At 33.0% G+C, this 18,073-nt stretch overlaps 1 long non-coding RNA gene across 1 annotated transcript; it reads right to left on the bottom strand.

Annotated features, from left to right (window-relative positions):
- Positions 1 to 14,593: 14,593 nt before the first annotated feature.
- LOC143240291 (uncharacterized) lies at positions 14,594 to 17,229 on the bottom strand. The gene is made up of 3 exons (XR_013021701.1): positions 17,142 to 17,229; positions 16,449 to 16,518; positions 14,594 to 14,836 (listed from the first exon to the last, which is right to left on the bottom strand). It is a non-coding gene; the product is annotated as an uncharacterized LOC143240291 (long non-coding RNA).
- Positions 17,230 to 18,073: the final 844 nt, after the last annotated feature.

The following is an 18,073-nucleotide window of genomic DNA, read 5'->3' as shown; positions in this document are numbered from 1 at the left end:
GTATACTAAAATAATAAATTATTCAACTTGTTATGAACACATTACAAATCCAACATCCTTGAATCGCTTTATTTTGTCAGTTATCCTGAGAGCTGCAACCATCAATGCTCAATCGTGGATACCCTTTCCGATTACTCGAGAAACATTAAGATCATCTATGGGGTATTCACGACATATCTATATCAAGACATTGATATGTCTTGAATTATGATTTTTAATACTTGAGGAATTAAAGGTGAGATTTTATTTCAAATCGCCTAATGTAGGAATTTTACTAATAATCCTTTAGCCAATTGAAGAAAACTTTGATTTAAACACGATTACATGATTTATTTATTAGTGGTTATCGCATCAATTAAATGTCAGGGTTACCTGTTTAAAATTTATATTTTTATAGTGATTAAGTTAATTTATGCTTCTCAAGCATTTTTTTTTGTCTAGAAGCTTTCAGTAATGCAGTGAAATAAATAGGTGTGCTGGATAAAGTATCTAATTTGTTAATGGTAGTAAATTTAGCAATAAATGAACAGTATGTACTTCGCTAATTTTAAAATAGTGTATAGTTATATGTACAAAAATAATTTAAACTGTATATCATAGTTGTCTTTTAAATCCTGCACTATAGAGTTCTCTCTTTGTTGTCAAGAATCTACTTTAGAATCCAGGTGAAAAGCTCAACTATCATTCATTATTTTAATTTAAACAATAACAATGTATAACTATTATTTGTTTTACCTTTATGGTTCCTTTTATCATAACAGTATCCCTAACTTTATTTGCGAAAGGCAAATTCAGTGGTCATAGAAAAGACTTTGACGATACAAGTTATTCTTTCAAAATGGAATAAAATTGTTAATCTCCCTTTACTATATTAACCATTAGGCTATTGATTCCTACGACGTTTACTTTTACTTTTCTAACCTTCCTCTGAACGAAACTATCTTTCAGTTAACCAACTTTACTTTTGCTCTCTTCCCGCTCACTCCCTTCGTAGTAGCCTTTATATATATATATATATATATATCTCACTAGGCCGTAACATTTAGATCAGTAACTTACAAACAACTTCCAACGATCGTCTGCTTGTAATTCTGATTATGAAAAAAAAAATATCGCATAAAATAAATAAATGAATACTACTTATACCAAACTGCCTTTTATATCTGAAAATGATGCAACAACAAACCAACAGCACAGAACAATACAGGAATTATTATTTATGTTAAAAAAATGATTTTTTTTTCTAACTAGGAGATTTAACATAATTCACATAATTTATGGTGTAATTTGGAACGATCAATACAGCTGTCGAAACATATAATTAGGCCTAGCATAGTCAAATGGTTATGGCACTCATCTCGTAATATAATGAAAGTCGCGGGTTCCAATCCTCGTCACACCAAACATTCCTTCCCTTTCAACTACAATGTGACGGACAATCCCACTATTCGTTGGTAAAGGAGTAGACCAAGAGTAAACGGTGAATGGTGATGATTAGTTGCTTTCCCTCTGGTCTTGAATTGCTAAATTAAGGACGGCTAGCGCAGATGACCTATGTGTAACGTTGCACGAAACTCAAAAACAAATATTATAATTTATCGTTGTTGACAAACGCTTTTTTTTTATATTTGTTTTGTATATTCACTGTTCTTGTATAATACTTAATATTAATTAATTTCGGTGGTTTATAAAAGACATTGTATTACTGATATTATATTTCTTGAAAATTTGTTTGTATTTAAGCACAAAGCTATCTGGGCTCGGCCCACTTCGAGTATTAAAACCCGATTTCTTGCGGTACAATTCTGCAGACATGCTACTATACTACTAGGTGGCTTTCATGTTCATTTTTCTTTGACTCAATGGACACTCAGTATTTTGCTTTGCAGCTTCTTGAGGAGTGTTCCAGTAAAACACAAGCGGTAATTGACAGTTTAAGAAATAGATGGTTTAAATGATGAATTTCAGTTAATGAGAATTAACAAATGTGGTGCTACAAGATTATTTGTTAGTAATATCAAAATACGATATGTTGTTTTATATTTTATAAATATTATAATTATCCTCAAGAGCAAACGTATTTCGAAAAAGTACTTTCTATCTCGCTAACAAGGATTAACTTCCGTCTTTGAGCCGTGGCCCTGCATAGCCACGCGTGTTAAGGCGTGCGACTCGTAATCTGAGGGTCGCGGGTTCGCATCCCCGTCGCGCCAAACATGCTCGCCCTTTCAGCCGTGGGGACGTTAAAATGTTATGGTCAATCCCACTATTCGTTGGTAAAGAGTAGCCCAAGAGTTGGCGGTAGGAGGTGATAACTAGCTACCCTCCCTTCAGTCTTACACTGCTAAATTAGGGATGGCTAGCACAGATAGCCATCGAATAGCTTTGTGCGAAATTCAAAACAAACAAACCCTTTGAGCCACAATAATTCCGCACCACATCTATTGAAATCAAAGTTTTCAATATGTCTTTCATGCATTATCTCTCCACCAATAGCACATCTGAGTGGAAAAATAATCGCAAACAGATAAATAACAAAATGAAATCCCACAAAAGAAAAGTAGGTAAATGTGGATACATGTCATGGTGTACAATTGTAACCAACATCCACGTGTCTTAAATTTCACCGTCTAGGTCAATAGTGTTGGTCTTCAATTTCAATGGTTGTTTCAGTAGTGTCGGTCTTCAATTTAACGGTCTGTTTCAAAACTGTTGGTGTTCACTTTCAATGGCTGTTTCAATAGTCTACATATCAATTTTACTAACTTTATCAACACTGTTGGTCTTCGGTTTCACTGACGGTTTGCACAGTGTTGGTGTTCAATCTCACTGTGTTTCAACAGTGTTGGTCTTTACTTTCAATGGTTGTTTCAACAGTGGAGATCTTCAATTTCACAGTCAGTTTCAGCAGTGCTGGTTTTCAGTTTCAATGTCTGTTTTTGAACAGTGTTGATCTTTAACTAAACCGTGTGTTTCAATAGTGCCTATTTTAACACATCTAGTTATGACTTTCGATTAATGTTTCAAAAGAAAAAGTCTTCACTTTCACTTCTGTTTAAACACTATCAGTCTTCAGTTTCACTGTTTTCACAGTTTTGGTCATACCTTTCACTGTTTCTTTAAACACTGTTGGTATTCAATTTCGCTGACTTTTTAACACTAATAGACTTAATTTTGACTCCCTGTTTCAACACTATTGGTCTTCACCTTCACTGTCTGTTTCAACACTGTTGGTCTTCAACTTCACTGTCTGTTTCAACACTGTTGGTCTTCAACTTCACTCTCTGTTTCAACACTGTTGGTCTTCACCTTCACTGTCTGTTTCAACACTGTTGGTCTTCACCTTCACTGTCTGTTTCAACACTGTTGGTCTTCACCTTCACTGTCTGTTTCAACACTGTTGGTCTTCAACTTCACTGCCTGTTTCAAAACTGTTGGTCTTCAACTTCACTGTGTTAACACTATTTATCTGAAGTTTCACTGGTTGTTTCAGTGTTTACCAACACTGTTGGTATTCTATTTCACAGTCTGTTTTAATAGTTCTAGTCTTCAGTTTTACTGTCTGTTTCTACACTGTTGTTCTTCAGTTTGACTGACTCTTTTACACTGTTGGTCTTCAATTTCACTGGCTGTTTCTCTTTTAACACTGGGCGTTCAGTTTCACTGACTCTTATCACACTGTTGGTCTTCACTTTCACTGTGTCTTCCAACACTGTTGGTTTTCAGTTTCACTGTGAGATTCAACACTACTGGTCTTCACTTTCACTTCCATTTCAACACTATTGGTGTTGATTTCCACTGACTGTTTTCACACTGTTGGTCTTCACTTTCATTGGTTATTTCAACACTGTTTGTCATCAAGTTTATTATCTGTTTCAACACTATTGGTCTTCACTTTTACTGATTGTTTCAACTCTGTTAGTCTTCAGCTTCACTGTTTTAACACTATTTGTCTGCAGTTTCACTGGCTGTTTCAAAACTGTTGGTATTAAATTTCACTGTCTGTTTTAGTAGTACTGGTTTTCAGTTTTACTGTCTGTTGTTCACTGTTGGTCTTCGCTATCACTTCTGTTTCAACTCTGTTGGTCTTCAGTTTCATTGACTCTTTAACACTGTTCGTGTTTCACTGATTGTCTACACACTGTTGGTCTTGAATTTCACTGTCTGCTTCAACACTATTGGTCTTCAATTTCAATGTCTCTTTTAACACTCGGGTTCGCTTCCACTGACTGTTTTCACACTGTTGATGTACACTTCCACTGTATATTTTCACACTGTTGATGTACACTTCCATTGACTGTTTTCACACTGTTGATGTACACTTCCACTGACTATTTTCACACTGTTGATGTACACTTCCACTGACTGTTTTCACACTGTTGATGTACACTTCCACTGACTGTTTTCACACTGTTGATGTACACTGTCACTGAGTGTTTCAGTACTGTTGATCTTCAAGTTACACTGTCTGTTTCAAAACTATTGGTCTTTACTTTCACTTTGTTTCATCACTGTTGGTCTTCAAATTCACTTTCTGTTTCAACAGTGTATTCCTTATTTTCGGTATGTTTCAACTGTGTTGATCTTCATTTTCACTTTATATTTTAAAACTACTGGTTTTCACTTTCACTGAATGTTTTAACAGTGTAATTCTTCAATTTCACTGACATTATAAACACTATTGGTCTTCGGTTTCACTGACAGTTTGGATTGTGTTGTTGTTCAATATCACTGTGTTTCAATAGTGTTGGTCTTCACTTTCACTGAATGTTTCAACAGTGGAGATCTTCAATTTCACTGTTAGTTTCAGCAGTGTTGTTTTTCAATTTCAATGTCTGTTTTTGAACAGTGTTTGTCTTTAATTTGACTGTCTATTTCAACAGTGTATGTTATCGCTCAACTCTCTTTTAACACAACTAGTCTTCACTTTTAATGACTGTCTCATTAGAGTACGTCATTAATTTCACAATCTGTTTCAGCAGTTTTGGTCTTTACTTTCACTGAATGTTTTCATACTGTCGGTCTTCACTTTCAACACTATTGGATTTCACTTTCACTGAGTATTTCAACAATGTTGATCTTCACTTTTTACTGACTGTTTCCTTACTGTTGTTCTTCAATTTTACTGTTTTGCAACACTATTGGTGTTATGTTTGTCTGTCTGTGTCAACACTGTTGGTCTTCAGTTGCAATCTCTCTTTCAACATTATTGGTATTCACTTTAATTGAATGTTTTAACACTGTTGGTCTTCACTTTCACTTTTGTTTCAACATTGTTGTTCTTCAGTTTCAGTGACTGTTTTGACATTGTTGGTCTTCACTTTTACCGACTCTTTCAACACTCTTGGTCTTCAATTTCACTGAAGTTTTATGACTGTTTTAGTATGTTGCTGAGACTTCACGTTGCTGAAAACTCATTTTGTGTAGTGTTCTGATGAGACTTCTTATTACTGATAACTTATGTTTTATGAGTTCTTGTGAAAATTCTGGTTACTGATAACTCATGTTTCTTGTTCTCTGGTGGGACCTTTGATTACTGATAACTCATGTTTGTAGTGTTCTGGTGACACTTTCGATTACTAATATCTCATCTTTGGAGTTCTCTGGTGTGACTTCTTGTTACTAAACACTCATGTTTGTAATCTTATGCTGATATTTCTTGATACTTATAACTCATGTTTGTGGTGGTGTGGTGGCACTTTTGGTTACTGAAAAATTATGTTAAAATGTTCTGGTGAGACTACTCATTGCTGATAACTCATGTTATAGTGTTATTCTGGTGAAATTTCTGCTCACTGATAACCCTGTTTGGAGTTCTCCAGTGGAACTTCTGGTTACTGAAAACTCTTATTTGTGGTGTTCTTGTGAGACAAAACTCATGGTTAGCTGATATTTCTTGAGATATACAGTGAATGGTCAGAAATAGACAGGATAACTGTGTGCTGAGCAGCTTGTGAGAACTGAACTCAATTGGTCAGCTTTTCAAACATACCACAAATATTACAAAGTTTCTAAGTCAAGATAATGCAAGTGAAAATAATTATAAGTTAGAATAAAAATATAAGTAAAGTAAGTGTGTTAATGAGATTTTGGTTTTCTATGTTTGTATAGAAAGTGTTCTGTTAAGAACTACTCAACAATAACATACCGTTACGTCAGACGTTGATATGTGAATGACAATGTTATTAATTCATAACAATTTAGTGTAGTATATCCTGTTTGTTGTCAACATTATTCATACCTGTTATTACATTATTTAAATAGTTAATTTTGAACTTTGACTTTATCCGCTTTTTTCAAACTCAGCGGGGAGAGGCCACCATAAACAGGAGACAGAGATGGACAGACACCACTGTTCATGATATATATATAACAAGTAGTAAATAATGTTCTCTGTCCAATCACATTCAAATATAGTCTGAAGCTACTTTCAAAGCCGGCCTTCATTGGTTGTTGTGCAGATACATTCTGTAATATCATACAAAAGTAAAATACAAAGAATGTCGTTAGTAAACCACTAAGAAAATTGTACAAAAAACGAGACATGAGTAATTAGTATGTGAAGAAATGAAAATTAGTTAACAAATACAATCATAGGTAGATTGTTTACTGGAGAAACTCGTCAGAGTTTACATGTTAACAAAAATGAAAGTCTGGTCTACTGGAAATGCTTGTCAAAGTTTACATGTTAACAAACATGAAAGTCTGGTCTACTGGAAAAACTCGTCAGTTTACATGTTAACAAACATGAAATCTGGATTGATATTAATTCTTCTTTGTGACATGTACTGAATAAATGTTACAAAACTAAAGAATCTAAAATATTTCTGAGTAAAACTGTTAGTATACATTTAGTATTATGTTTTACTTAAAGTTTAAAATTTGATACGTGGGTTGTGCACCCAACATCTGAAAGATGCTCCCAAATCGGGGTAGGATTAAAAAAAGCTGTTAGTTATAAAGATAGATTAAAACAAAAAAGCACACAGCAATGCGGTGATAGATAATTGTTTTTTATAACTCATAAATTATGTTATAGTTCCATATTAGTTTAACACCATATTACGCATGGGATTTATCCTAACTAAAAACATCCGAATTTATCTTTATTAATGGCTTGTCGGCCCGGCATGGCCAAGTGTGTTAAGTCGTTCAACTCGTAATCTGAGGGTCACTGGTTCCAATGCCTGTCGCGCAGGACATGTTCGTTTTCTCAGCTGTGGGGCATTATAATGGTTCGGTCAATCCCATTATTCGTTGGTAAAAGAGTAGCCCAAGAGTTGGCGGTGGATGGTGATGACTAGCTGCCTTCCTTTAGTCACACACTGCTAAATTAGGGACGGCTTGCACAATAGCCCTCGAGTAGCTTTGTGCGAAATTCAAAACAAAATCATAGCTTGTCTATATTTCACGAGTAAAGACGGTAAAGCCTGTTGTATTCAAAAAACCGAACGCCATCTCGTAGTACGAGTTAATACAATATTAGATTGTTCATGAAAATAATCAGAAAAGTTGAGTAGCTCATGGTTTTCGTTTATAAAGCAAAATAGTGAAGAAACAGGACACGGACTGGCATTAGCACTTAAAGAAACTATACACATCAAACAGCTTTAACCAACACCAAATATCATGTAGTCTTCATTAAAATAGATATTTTAAAATATGTACAGCATGTTTTACTGTCAGTAATTTACTTTATATGTATTTTAGTTTTGTTTAAATTATTGTTATTTCAGAAATATATTTTATTTATTTAGTTAGAAATTATGCATTTTTATTTTGCTTTGAATACTGAAGATGGAATCTGTAAAATACTGAAAACTATTATCTGTCTCCTTCTGTTATATCAACGTATTTCTTCATCTTCAATATAGTTATACTATATTTCTCCATTTTAGTGAACGAAACCAAACTTTGAAAAATTCGTTAGCTTATCAGATTTATCTAAAGCGACTATTGGTTTGTTTGAATTTGGCTGAATGCTACACGAGGGCTATCTGTTATAGCCGTCAGTAATTTAGCAGTGAAAGAAAACAGGAAAGGTACCAAGTGATCACCACCCAGTGTTTTACAAAGGAACTGTTGGATTGATTGTAACAATAAACCGCCCAGTCACGTGTCATAAAGATAATGTTTGGTGGAGTAAAAGTTGGATCAAGCACTTCGAACAAAACATCAACAGAACATAAATTTTATTGGAAAAGTTCAAAGTGTGCTGTACTAACCTTAGAATGATTGTTAACAGTGTTGATTACAACAATGTACTAAACAAGTGGAACAAATGGAACGAAGACAAATTGTTCAGTGTGAACATGTACAAAATTTGAGGATGAGGTGACTGACTAACAGCATTCAATTCTAGTTTCATCCTGGTGACCACATTGTTAACCTATATAATTATAACATAAATAATCAGTGTAAACTAGTCCTAATTAAATTTCTTATTTTAACGAAAATTACTACTTGATCAAAAAATTGTTTATTGTTGTTAACTCTACCACATCATCAATGTCCCTTAATTGTGTGTCACCCAGCGTGAGAAAAGGTTCCAGACACAACTGAGAAATAGAAATGTCGTAAACATTTTAGAAATGATGATACGACATCAGGTGAACCATCACAGTGTATAAAGTTGTTGTTATTAATGATGATACGACATCAGGTGAACCATCACAGTGTATAAAGTTGTTGTTAGTAATAATAATACAACACCAGGTGAACCATCACAGTATATTAGGTTATTGTTATTAATGATGATACGACACCAAGTGAACAACCACAGTATATTAAGTTGTTGTTAGAAATGATGATACGATACCGGGTGAACAACCACAGTATATTAAGTTGTTGGCTAGAACTGGTGATACTGGGTTGCCCATGCTTAGGCCGTTTGTTTGTATATAGTTTTGGTTGTTGAACATGAAGTTTGTCTTTATCGTGGTGAATTCTATGAGGGTTGCTAACTGGTTACTGGGAATTTCTATAGTTGGGTTAGGGTCTCGGATATAGAGTTCTAAGGCTATCTTGCAGGCTTCAGTGGTTGGAACTTCTGTAAAGAGGGATATAACATCGAAACTGGCCATTAAGGCTTTATGATTAGGTTGATTTAGATTAGACTTGAAATTAAAAGAGTTTTTGATAAATGAGCTGGCTGATGTTACATATTTGGAGAATGCCCATGCTATGTATTTACCAAGGTTGTAATTAAACGATTCATATGTTGACATTATTGGTCGTAATGGACAATCTGGTTTATGAGGTTTGGGGATGCCGTATATTTGCGGTGTGCGTGAGTCGGTTTTACGTAGGTAGGAATAAAGTGTTTGTGAAATTGTGTTGGCTTTTTTCATTTGTAGTAGTAATTTGTTCAGTTGCGTCTCGTGTGTCTTTGTTGGATTTGTGTGTATTGGTTTAAATTTGTTCGTGTCTGATAGGATGTTATTCATTTTTGGATGTATTCATTCGTGTTCATTATGACTATAGCGTTACCTTTACCTTGATCAAGGTAAAGACAAACTTCATGTTCAACAACCAAAACTATATACAAACAAACGGCCTAAGCATGGGCAACCCAGTATCACCAGTTCTAGCCAATATTTTATGACACAAGTTGAAACACAAGCAATTAACACAGCATTACATCCACCACTATACTGGTATAGATGTGTAGATGACACGGTTGCGGGATTCAAATCTACAGAACACATACTTAATTTTTTCAATCACATTAACTCTATACATCCCAACATCAACTTCACATGTGAACAGGAAGAAAACAATCAAATATCATTTCTTAACCTCAAAATTACAAGAACTGATACACAATTTCAAACAGAAATCCACCGAAAAAATCACCCATACTGGACTATACATTCCTTGGGACTCAGCACATGAAACAAAACAAAACTCAACATACTAAGAAACCAAATAAACACAGCCATAAAACTATGCTCACCAGATAAAATTAACGATGAATTAGACAAATTAAAACAATACTTCACCAACATCAATAAGTTTCCTCCACAAACCGTAGAAAACATTATACGCACACACCTAGACAGAAAGCAAAATCAACCAACTAAAGTAAATACAGCTCACGAATCAAAAACCACGAAACCATATACTGCTGTATACCATATATTCCCGACATCAGCAAACAAATAACCAACATTTGGCAAAAATTAGTAACAAAATATGACATTCCAATTAATACCAATTTTATTCAAAAACCCGGCACAAAACTGAGGTCTATACTATGTAAAACTACACTGACAAACACCACACCAACATTATTTATAAAATACAATGTGATAACTGCCACGACTTCTATATTGGAGAAACAAGTAGAAAAATGGAAACCAGATTCAAAGAACATAAAAGTCACCTTCACACGTTTTCGAACACTGCAAGTCAAATAAACACAACATAACCATAGAAAACACTCAAATACTAAATAAAGAAACAAACATAAACAAACGTAAAATTAAAGAAGCCTTACTTATACAACAACTTAAACCCAAAATAAACCAATATAAAGGAACGCCTTTATACCTATATTAATATAATAAAAAAAATATATATATATTCAAACATCTAATACCGCCCTCTACATTTCGACACACAGTTACACAACCCCTTTCAAACATGTGGTCAGCTTCCGGTCAGTTACCTCTTTCTTTGTGAACCTGACGATGACCGAAGAAGGTCGAAACGTTGTTCGCTCTTCTATGTAAAGTGTTTTCTCAGCCCAAACGAGCCGTTTTTGCATATAAATTTCTCAACAAGTGGGTTTCTCGTCATCACTGATTACTTCTACTATTTGTTTAATTCATGAAACTAAATTATAAAACAGCTTACCCACCGCCTTAACATAGTCTCCTATGGCACAGCGGTAAGTTTAAGTAGTTACAACGTTCAAATGCGGAGTATTATTCACAAGTGAACAAAGCAGATACATCAATGTGGCTTTGTTCTTGTAAAAAAACAACAACATATTTTTATCGTTATGTCATATCATAGAAATAAAATATTCTGTCGTTCAGCTTTAATGTTATGAAATAAGAAACTCTCTAGAAACGGTGAGCATTAGAAACATCACCACGTGATTTTGATATTTTAATGATAATGTTAGAAACCTTGATAACCTCGATTTGTAGTATTACATATAGTTATAATTTTGTTTTATTTATTTTACTCAGTTATAAAGAAATGATGTTAAACACCTTTATTTAGAATACAAAGCGGATCACGATATTTACGTTTCTACTTTGAGCTCAACCTTAGTTTAAGGCAAAAGAAAACATACCATTTAATCAAAATTACATAAGAAGCTTTTTTGTCAACGAGATCCGAACCATAAGCTCTCGGATTTATAGTTCTGACCAAGTTAATGAAACCTAAAAATGAGTTTAGTAATTATTTTGTAACTGACACAGAAAATATAATAACAGAAAGAAATAGCGAAATTAGAAGAATTCTTAACATGACTGGAACTGAATTCTATATACTTTATTATTACAGCAAGTGACGCTGCTTTTATAGTAGATGGCACTGCTTCAAATTATATTTATGAGTAAAGATGACATTCAGTTTTTAGTATTTTCATAATTATTGTAATTACGTGTTCCAAAATACTGACTCCATAATATTATATGAAATATAAATAGTTTTGAAAACATATTGATTCATAACGATAATATATAAGTATTATGAAATCCTTTGTCACTGTGTTATAATGAATTTTATTCGTCACTATCTCTCTATTTGAGAACCAAGCTAATAAACATCACTTCAATAAAACTGTTAAAATTACTTCAGTACTCAGGTCAACCAACGATGTTACTGAACACATCACAAAATATAATATTATTTCACACTTTCGTTAGTTTTGAGTTCGTCAATAAAAACCTCCTCCTACTATTTGTTTCTAAACCAATCTTCTTTATTGTTTTCAGGATAACATATTATGTAAAATTCAGTTATATATTTTAATTCGATACCATTTGTCAAGTTTAGTTATAACACTGTGATTACATGTGTACATTCCAGATAGTACATGAAAACCTAACCATCAGAATGAAACACATTTTGACCAACTGTTGGATAAATATAACCAGGGTAATAATACAAGGACAGTTGTGTAACTTGGGTAGTAATACAATGGCAATTGTGTAACCTGGTTAATAATACAAGGACAGTTGTGTAGAGATTTTCTTCCTTCGTCGACATGTGATGGGTCTGTGAGAAAATATCCATTGAGGGAAAGATTTGTGCATTACATTAAATCTCCAGTCACCCGATCCCTCGTCTTCTCACATCTGAACACATTCACTGTCTACAAGCGGTATGTTATTAATTCCTGTTTGAACTTTTATGTAACGATATATCCTATAGTTTAACATGAACTTCCGTTGCTGATTGTTTCATATTGATGAAGCCATACTATACTTAACAGTTAGTCTATAGAAGGATAGTGTTTACTATGTAACGATATATCCTATAGTTTAACATGAACTTCCGTTGCTGATTGTTTCATATTGATGAAGCCATACTATACTTAACAGTTAGTCTATAGAAGGATAGTGTTTACTATGTAACGATATATCCTATAGTTTAACATGAACTTCCATTGCTGATTGTTTCATATTGATGAAGCCATACTATACTTGACTGTCAGTACTAACAGTACATTGGTGTCAGCTTCTAAGTATGTAAAATTGAGGCTGGCATTTTCTTCTGTACTTAACTAAACCTGTAACCCGGATTAGTTAGAAATCCCTTTGAGAAAACATCTTGGAAATGGTATGTAGTAAATTTTAATAGAATAAATAATGTTATTTATTGGCAGAATTTTGAAACTAAACTAACAAATAGTTCTTCCATTTGTAAGCAACATCAATAGATTAAAACAATTTATAGATCATATGCCAGTATCTCTGAAAACAGAGTACATCCAAGATAATTGACAGAAATAGAATATCGTAAATCAGATAAATATTTAACACTAAACTACCAGTTCCATTATTTCGAATATTCGTTTATCGGATTAGACATAATGTTCAAGGATTTAATTATTTTATTCATTTAAAAATAGAATTACGTTTAATTAGGAGTTATATTACAAATTTTGAATACAAAATTAATACTTATTGTATGTTACAACTTAATTTTGGTGTTAAAAAGCCTGATATGGTCAGGTGGTTAAGGTAATCGACTCATAATTCGAAGGTTGCAGGTTCGATTCCTTATCCCACCCATAATGCTCGCTCTTTCAGCCACGTTCAGCAGTATTTACTTCCATTATTCGTTGGTAAAAGAGTAGTCCAAGAGTTAATAAGTAATTATGTAGTCTTACGTTACAAAATTGGGAACGTCTCGTATAAATAACCCTCGTGTAATGTTGCGCCAAAAACGAACATAAAAACGAACTAATTAAGCAGAAAAGGCTTGATTTTATAACACAGAAAATGAACTGCTGTTAAATTTTCTTTGACAACAGTTGTTTCTTGTAATAAGCGATCGTTCTACAAAGTAGGATATTCTATCTTAAGATCACCTACGAAACGTTGTTCTTATCAATAAAAGTGTTGATACCCGTAGTAGCCGTTCTGAAATATAAAGGCAGACATCATAGTATTATTATCATTGACAAAAAATATTATTTCAAGAGTTGTCTTCCTACACACCAGACGGAAGCTAATTTTGTGAAGAAATTTAACTCAAAAAATATTGACTTCTTATATTTTAATCAAATACAGAATTAGTAAACACATTCAATATTATTAGATTTGTATTTTCAATAATCAGCTAAATTAACTTCGAGTGGGGGACCAAATGAACATCAGAATTAAAGTTTTGATGATTTAGAACATGTGAACTTTTTACCAAATTATTGGAAAGCTTCCAAAAATTTTAACCGAAACAACTTAAAAACTTCCAGATAAAACTATCTTGATTTGATACATTAAATTTCATTATTTGTGTAATTATTGATTTAATACCTTCCAACGTACGTGGAAGACAACTAATATAACCTAATACATAACCAGACAAAGAAACTAATTACCAATATGTGTTACAAAATGTGATATTTCACCATTCTTAATATGTAATATGTCGTTTGAACACCGACATCTCATTCTTCTGGTTTATATTATTTTAATCTCTATTACTATTATTTTATTACTTTATGTGAGACTGGCGAAGGTAGGATAAGACTGACAGATGTAAGGTTCCTCAGTCACCTCCAAAATCTAGAGTACATTTTATATCCCACATTATAGTCTCTACACTGGAATTATTTCAATTTGTATATCATTTTTTATATCTGTTTTGGATTGTTGTTGGTTATAACAAACTAATATCAATCAGAGGTTTTCATTTGCTGTTTTTAACTCAGTCCTTAGTTTTGATTCATTTAACTTAACACTTCAGTATTAATATTCTAGCTACACGCACACAGACACACATTTACCTTCCGTTGAGAAACTGGTAAGGTGGAGAACTGATATTACTAAATTCTGGGTTTCGATTCCCTGCGTGTTTACAACTAAGATAGATCTTAGTTATCTTTGTGTTTAACAACAAGCAAAAACAAGAATTATTTATTTTTTATTGATAACAAAATTCCATATGGATACTAAAGTATCCTCAGAATATATCGCTTTCTTTTAAACTTTAAACCACATGCTTCCTGGTCTTCGAATTCCAAAACCACCTCCAGCTGCACTTGCAAATCTACCTCCAAATCCACTACTATTAGAACAACAATATGAAGGAGGAACATCACAATGAACAAAATTTGTTGTACATGCGATGCCCTCTCGGAAATTTCCCACTAGTTCAGGTAGTAAACAAAGTGACGTCATTAGAATATATATCGCCTATAATATTTTATAATGATTTTTAAATTGTCACTGTTTATCTACTTGTGAAGCTAAGCTAATAAACATTATATTCATAAAACTATTAAAATTACGTCAATGCCAAGGTCAACCATTGATGTTACAAAACACGTCACAAAAAATAGTCATCTTTAACAGTTACGTTAATTTGACTAGTTTGTCAGTAAAAATCTATTATTATTAATGTATAAACCAATCTACTTTCTTGTTTCCAGAACAGTATCTTATATCAAATTTCAACTTTCCGTTTGTCACTAAAAGTACATAAATATTATCTGTAAAAACAGATTAAAAGTAATTTTTCGTTGGTTAGCTTGCACACTAAATAACGTATTTTCTACATCGTGGAAGACGAACCCTAATTTGTGACAGAGAATTCTAATAAAATAAATTGACTTTACAACTAACACTTTAATATATCCTTGACTTTCTTCAATTTACTGAGTAAAGACATAATATATTCCACAGTATACCGACAATATTAGTTCAATTGTTTTATACTGCTGAAGATACTTGTAGTTAGTAAGTAATGACATTATGATCTGTATGAGAAGCCGATTTGAGTAGATCCCAAGCTAACCTCTTGTCTTAACCCATCACTCCTGTCTTGGGACACTCATTGGGATTTTAAGATATTTTTAAAGAAAAAATGTGCGTATTACATTGTATAAAATACGGTATATTGTTCTCACAGCTGTGGATTGTATGTCACAACAAACACGACCACAGCACAAGATCAGTCATCTAAACAGCTGTCGTATTAATGTAATTAATATTTTATACACTCGTTAATTTACAAAAAAACAAATCTGAAACAATTATCTGTTATTTTGTTGTCTATATTACTCACTTTCAGTTTGATATTCAGTTGTAGCAACAAATGCAATTTAAATTAAAATATTTACTTTAAAAGTTACAAGAACAAATTTTATAAAAATGCATGGTTGTGTCACCCTGTTTCACACATGTAATCATTTTGAAATAATTTAATTTCTCACTTTAAATTGCTGTGAAATATATAGTCGTCAAGAGTAGTATATTATTTTTTTACATTCTTTCATTACAGACAATATTCAAATGTTTGGATACACGTTGTTGTTATAAACTTACCTTCATTAAATATTATGTTACAAACCTCCGTTAGTAACAAGAACTAAACATTGTGGCACTTTCTTAAACGATAAAGACAAACGTAGCTTATAATTGATATTTCTATCATACCATTTAAACTGTTTGTATGAATTCAGTGTTAAAGAATTTATAATCTCGGGCCCGGCATGGCCAAGCGCGTAAAGCGTGCGACTCGTAATCCAAGGGTCGCGGGTTCGCGCCCACGTCGCGCTAAACATGCTTGTCCTCCTAGCCGTGGGGGCGTATAATGTGACGGTCAATCCCACTATTGTAAAAGAGTAGCCCAAGAGTTGGCGGTGGGTAGTGATGACTAGCTGCCTTCATTCTAGTCTTACACTGCAAAATTAGGGACGGCTAGCACAGATAGTCCTCGAGTAGCTTTGTGCGAAATTCCAAAACAATTTATAATCTCACCTGGAGTTGATTCCAACAGTGTCGTAAACATCAAAAGTAAAATAATTGTTGTAGTCTTCATTTCTCTGATCTGTTAAAATCAGTATTAATGTGGTTAGTGAAATGTAACTTTTAACGAAGCCTAAAATAAAAGCTCGAAACTTAGTACAGCCCAAGACTTCCATATCTTACTAGCTTCAGATATATCAGAACAGAGATACTTTTTATAAACGGAAGTAGAGTTACAAAAGAAACAAGTTCACGATTTATCACAGGAACACTAAAACCATTATAATAACTGGACAACATCTAATGTAAGATTTCTAAAGGATAAAAATAACATTTTGTAAATACCGTTTAACAACAAAAATAATTTTATATTTATTTTTTTTCTTTTATTTGAGGTTTTTTGAACTTACTAAAACATGAAAGTAAAAACTTCTTTAATAAAAAAAATGTTTTTATCTAAGAACAAAACCAGATCGATCAACCAAAACACACAGAATTAAAGTTTAACAATGAATAGAAAAACGTTGAAGTTATCATGACTGTGGTAAAATATTGACTTATAAAATGAAAACAAAATATTAGTTTGCGTTAACATGATAAAAATAATTATTCATATAAGTATTTAAGATCTGTACTTTGTTTAATCTTAATTATAATTACTATTATAAAGAAATACTCTCAAACAAGATATAAAAATTATATTACCAAGGAGTGTTGAATTATTAGGTACTTCGACTACGTTGTATTGAGTTCTACTACGTTTTATTGGAATGTAAATATGCAGTTTGACCACGGTCCTGATACTCAGGTTTTATTGTTGAATTTTAGATGTGATGCATAGTTCTGAGAACATCACAACTAATCAGAATGTTTCTCGTAACATTGACGTCAAGAATAAATTACAATATTTTTGAGACATGCAGAGAGACAGACTAAGCCAATAGGAAACAGTCAGTCATTATTTGTTATTTACATGTGATACATTTCTGTTAAAGTGGCTCATGTAGTGGTGGAATGACTTTAAAATTGTAAGTGGTAAGGAAGATGTGTGATTAGGGTAAAATGGATAGTAACATGTAAGTAGTTGTGTTTCATGGATATTCACAAATGGTTTATATATCAATAAATCGTGTGGAACACACGTAGCTTTTGTAACATCAGAACAAACGAGTCTCGATGTGCGATATTATAGACAAAACGTAGTTATTTTAACTTTAGAACACACAGGTGTCTATAAAGACATTTATTTAACCATAAGTATACAGGCTAACTCAATGATTTTATATCCTAATCATGTTGACACGCTGTTTGATTCTTTGTTTAACTTTTAAATTTCCCACAAATTTATACGAGAATTATCTGCGCCAGCCGTCCTCAAGTTACCTGAGTGAGATAAGAAGGAAGGCTAATAGCCATCACCATCCACCATCAACTGTTAGTTAATAAGAAGGAAGGCTAATAGCCATCACCATCCACCATCAACTGTTAGTTAATAAGAAGAAAGGCTAATAGCCATCACCATCCACCATCAACTGTTAGTTAATAAGAAGGAAGGCTAATAGCAATCACCATCCACCATCAACTGTTAGTTAATAAGAAGAAAGGCTAATAGCCATCACCATCCACCATCAACTGTT

This window comes from Tachypleus tridentatus, chromosome 13 (assembly GCF_004210375.1).
Source record: "Tachypleus tridentatus isolate NWPU-2018 chromosome 13, ASM421037v1, whole genome shotgun sequence".
In the NCBI taxonomy this organism is placed as follows: Eukaryota; Metazoa; Arthropoda; class Merostomata; order Xiphosura; family Limulidae; genus Tachypleus; species Tachypleus tridentatus.
This window is presented reverse-complemented; position numbering and strand designations above follow the sequence as displayed.